This window comes from Pinus tabuliformis, chromosome 1_1, assembly GCF_031772625.1.
Source record: "Pinus tabuliformis cultivar Carrire ecotype Pingquan chromosome 1_1, CPIR1, whole genome shotgun sequence".
Taxonomy (NCBI): domain Eukaryota; kingdom Viridiplantae; phylum Streptophyta; class Pinopsida; order Pinales; family Pinaceae; genus Pinus; species Pinus tabuliformis.
Genome location: NC_142297.1, coordinates 541,059,342 through 541,064,731, shown reverse-complemented (window position 1 = coordinate 541,064,731; position 5,390 = coordinate 541,059,342). Strand labels below are relative to the sequence as shown.

General features: G+C 30.6%; 1 pseudogene; it reads right to left on the bottom strand.

The window, feature by feature from the left end:
- Positions 1-460: 460 nt before the first annotated feature.
- LOC149214228 (phospholipase A1-Igamma2, chloroplastic pseudogene) lies at positions 461-1,477 on the bottom strand (annotated as a pseudogene).
- Between the last annotated feature and the right edge of the window lie 3,913 nt (positions 1,478-5,390).

Here is a 5,390-nt window from a genome sequence, read left to right as displayed (position 1 = left end):
TATTTTGATCAAGCCTATTTATATATTAATAACCTTCATAATAAAGTAAAAATAAATTACCATAGTCAAAAATTATTTTTTAAATGTATATATAAAATTTTTATATTTATATAGAAATTTAACAGGCGTGTCTATGTTAGTTATATTTATATGGACATTTAACAGTCGTTTCTATGTCAGTTATTAGTCGTTTCTATGTATATTGGTTAATATGTTCGATGAACATAGATACTATTATGGTCATCGAACATATTCCTGTGCCCTAATAACAATGGAATGCTTTTGATTGGCATTTTCTATTTTATGATCACTTATGATTGGAATGCATTGGATTGCATGATCAACTAACCACTTTTTATGATAATATGTAGCTACCAAAGGCCATATACAACCTCATTCTATGATAATATGTACCTACCAAAGGCCATATACATCTTGGAAACAGCCCGATACAATTTCTTCATGGGGTTTCGGGAATACAGCTAGAGTAGCCATATTCAGCCTTGCAAATTCGATCTTCCTGTTGCTGCTGGAACCAATGAGGACGAATGCCAAGGTTTTCGATCAGTAAGTCGCAGCTCTTATTGACAAGAGCAGGGTCTCTTCCAGAAGATTTGAAAGGTTTACCCTCTCCCACATAACCGTCGATCAGATGAAGATACACCTCTAAATTGTGCGCGTTAACAAGATTGCACGTATGTTTCAGAAAGGGGGAGTTATTGTTGTCCAAAACAACTTCGACCCCAACATGAAAATATGTCCAGGGAAGCCAACTCAACAAATTTCTGAACCATCCCCATGAGTTCTCATTCACAACAAGTCCAGGAAATTTGGGAACAATATCGTTCTTATTCACCAAACGAAGCACCTTAACACCAAGTTCTTCCATCCTTTGGGCGAATGCTCTATTCCCTACGCGTGGAGAGGCGAATGCAAACACAGTAACAGGTATAGGGCGTGCTGGTGAATGTAAGTTCGGAATTTGTTTAACATCATATGAGCATAAGGTTGCGAGAGCAGCTCCTAAACTGTGCCCAGTTAAAGTAACACTCAAGGCCTCGTCCTTGTATTTATCTAAGAGTCTTATAACTTCTGAACGAGCAGTTTGTCCAGTAGAATTATAACAATTTAGAAATCCCTTCTCTACTCGGACGCCCTTCTCGTTGAGACCATTAGTAGTTGATAATCGACCAGGAACCAAAAAATCTGTGAGATCTTGTATCCATTCTTGAGATGTTTGGGTTCCTCTCCACGCTATTATAATATCTCTCCGGCCCGCTCTTCGTATTTGTTGAGCATCTGTGCAGACCGCAATAAAGCCAATCCAAATAGATTGCTCTGTCTGCATCCCCAAATACTTGGTGACTCGATATATACAAATACTTGGTGACTCGATACCCGTAGTAAGCTTGCCAATTACCGGCCACGTTATAATTACCATAAAATATTTCATCAGGGCTGTATTTACACCCACCATAAGAACTCATGCAAATTTTACTATCGAATGCATCATAGCATAACTGTGCGAAATCACCATATCTAAGTATCTCCTCTTTCAAAAGTAGATTGATTGGATTTAATAACCCATTCCACAAGTTTGCTCCTTGGATATTTTGCCACATATCGGCAAGTAGTCCGGTTTGATGAATCCCACTCGAATTGATTTTGATTTGTTTTGGTGCCCGGAATTCTTCATGCAGAAGAGTACCATCGAAGCTTGAAGTTGTCAAACATGAAGGAATTACCTTCATCCTATACGGGTGCATCATCTGATATAACATTCTAACGATTTCTGAGTTTCGACCACAGTTCTAAGATTTCTGAATTGCAATGTCGTGATCAAGTGAAGACCAGGGGGGCTAACCAGGGCTTAGCTTCAGCAGTTTTACATACTAGAGAGATTTGCAATCTTATGTGCAAGTGGGTATGTATACACAGATCATGTGGCTATATATAACATAGATTAGAGCGTGGTGCTGTGTGGATATGATAATTTGCAGAAACAATCACGTTTTATTTTGAATTTTGAAAATTTGACATGGTCGCATAAGCATAAGAATTCTCTGTGATTTTACGATCCTAAATTGACTGCAAATTCCTGGCTTCAAACGAAATATTAGGAATTGTTCAAACCTAGGGACGTACGATTACATATTTCTCATCCTCGTTGAAGGTTGCCAGAAAATTTGGCGCTGTGGCTTTTTATGGTTGTTTTTTCTACTTTATTTTTCTAAAAGTTTATTACAGATTTTTTTTTTTAATTATAAATTTAAACTATAAATATAATTATGTAAAAATATGGTAGAATTATTTGAAATTCACGATTTATAGTTATCAAGTTTTAAGATTGAGAGTGCTGGAGGGATTTTTTTTTATTAAGGTGAATTTATTTCTGCAATAAAAAATTATCTAAAGACATTCAAAGTAGGTTTTTTGGAAGATTTTCTCACCTTATTTTAGCCAGAAATTCGCTGTTATGGGTTAGTTATACAACCCCTAAGTTTAAGTGGTTTAATTTGAGAATTTACTAGATTTCTAGAGTGCTAAATACATTTATGCATTCAAAAATGCATTTTAAACAACATAAATCACAATCTTGCTCATAATTGTATTAAAAATTCCAGCTGAGAAAATCATTTCTTCTATTAATTAGATTGAACCAATATCAATTTATCATATTCAATTAAAAACATAACAATAATACTGTTAAAAATGTAATCTATCCACATAATTTTCTATAATATTTTTATTTTTTATTAAAAACAAATTAATATATTCTAAAAAAAAAATAAAAAAACTAATCATAACTCAATTATTAAACCAATAATAAAACAACATCAATAACTGTTATCAACAAACACGAATTGATAACTCAAATCTCCAATTACACGTGCAATGATTATCTTTAAAATTTAATATCCCAAATTTCCCTCAACCGAATTTAATATCACCATTTAATCCCATTAATTTATTTAATATTACCATTTTGCACGTTTACACTCTTGTTATTTCACCGTTGTTCATTGAATCCGTGACCATTCAAATCATCTTATAATTTAAAATTTCTAAAAATCGCAGGATTTTCACACATTTAACGGGCGGATGCATCTGGATCATATGTGGAAACAAATTGTATTTCCTTTCAGATTATCATGTAATTCAGCAAATAATTTATTATTGATTCTTAAACGTGTACGACACATCTGCAACATCCTTCTTGAGTAATTGTTTCTGCTTCTCTGAATTCTGTAATAATAAATTCCTGTCGTCGCCGCCAACTTTATACGTACCGTTCGACCATTCGAGGCGAGAACCGCCAACTTTATTCGTCGCCGCCAACTTTTCACGATTAACGATGTCAATAATTTTAGAACGCAATAAAAACGATAACAGTCTTGGCCGCTTAAACACCGTGTCAAATAATGTAGTTTTAACTGTTTGGTATAATTTTCTAAAACAATTTTGATTAAAATTTGATAGAGATCTTTTCGCTTCAGAAGTATAATATGTGGTTTTCGGAGCCTATAGAATTCAAATTAATTTATATATTAAAAATTATATTTTAAACAATAATGATGGTAATTTATCAATAATTTATCAACGGTAAATGATTTGTTTTTCAGTTGTGTGCGTTTAAGTCTTTTGAAATATGTTTGTTTTTCAGTTAACTAAATTAAGTTTCCCAAAAATATGTTGTATCTAGCCAATAGTGACATCTATAAAATATTATATCTAGTGTACTGGAAGTTACCTATTTTGGAGAAATTAGTAAAAGAAATGTTATATGATCATTAAAACATACAGTAAACAAAGTTTTTAGTTAAAAGTTAAAAGACATTTAACTCATTAATGAGTGTTTCATAGAGTTTATAGTACATCCGCCCTATAAATTAAATTATTATGTCAATATATCTCAAAACACTTATCTAATTATCACACTTTATCAAATTTTAAAAAATAGTAAGTTAATTTTTCTATTTTTTAAAAATTATTATCAATATTATTAAAAAAAATAAATATATGAGTTAAGTATATATATATTTTTTAAAATTTGTAATAAGATTTCTATTATAACGATATTAGTAATCACATTATTATAGAAATTTTTAACTTGTAAATAAGTTTTGTTATAATATCATGGTTTATTATGACATATTTTTAATTACTTAATTTGATTAAAAAACAAAAAAAAATTCATAAATACTTTATAAATAAATATAAACTATTAATTTAAGACTATTATTCAAAACATTTTATAATATTTTATGAATATCAAATATGTACCATCTGATTAATAATTAAATAAAATTCTTAAAATATTATTTCAAAATAAATGCATATATAAATATAAGAAAATATTAAAATAAATTCAACTTAAAATTATGATAATCCAAAATAAACACATATATAAATATAAAAAAAATTAAAAAAATAATTCAAAATAGTATTTAGTGGTATAAATGAGTAGATAAAATATATTTAAACAAATAATAAGCATGATTTTGAAGCAGCTTTCGAAAGGAAAAAAAAGCAAGAAGGGGAGAGTTTCTTGATTTGATGCTATGAGGGGAAACTTTGCTACATTATTTGCAGGGAATTTCAACTTTGGGAGTTTTCATGGAAATCTTATTACTATCGTACTTGCTTGCTCAATTCAGTTAATAATTTCAATAGAGGATCTACTCTCTAAATTTCATGTTGAAATCTTAATTGGTATTTTAACAATCATGAGATAGCAGGTTTCCTTCTTTCCACTTATTTTTAGTGAATTTAGGAAGGAAGGGAGATATTTGAGAATTTCACAACAGAGCTTCTTTTATCAAGAAAAGTTTAACTTGCTCTCATTTAAATCATAAAATTGTTGATCTGCGGAGAGAACATAGTATAGATAGATATAGATATAGATTTTGCCATTGAAGAATTTCATACCACGAGCATGAAGGGAGATGCATGATGTCAAATACTAGATCTAAAAAGGAAAATGCGGACTGATGAGATTTTGAGTTTGCAAAATACATTGATCATTTCCAATACAATTACAAAAATATGGGTATTTTTTGGTCGATTGCAGATTCTCCAAATATTTGGGAATCAAATAGACGTGGGCACTATCAATTTTTTGACTGCGCCTATGTCCGTCCAATTCCCAAATATTCGAAGAATCTGCAATCTACTTAAGCTCATGGCAAAAATACAAACTTTGGGTGATTTGTGAATAGCGAGAACACTTTGATTATAGATACGTATTGTTCCTGAGTTGTTTATATATTAGAATAATGTCTACAAAGTGGTACATCTATGCAACTGTGCAACAACACTTTCTTGCTAAAACAATGTCAGTGAAATCCTAATGAATAATGATGTCAAAATTTCCTAATTTATTTATTTCT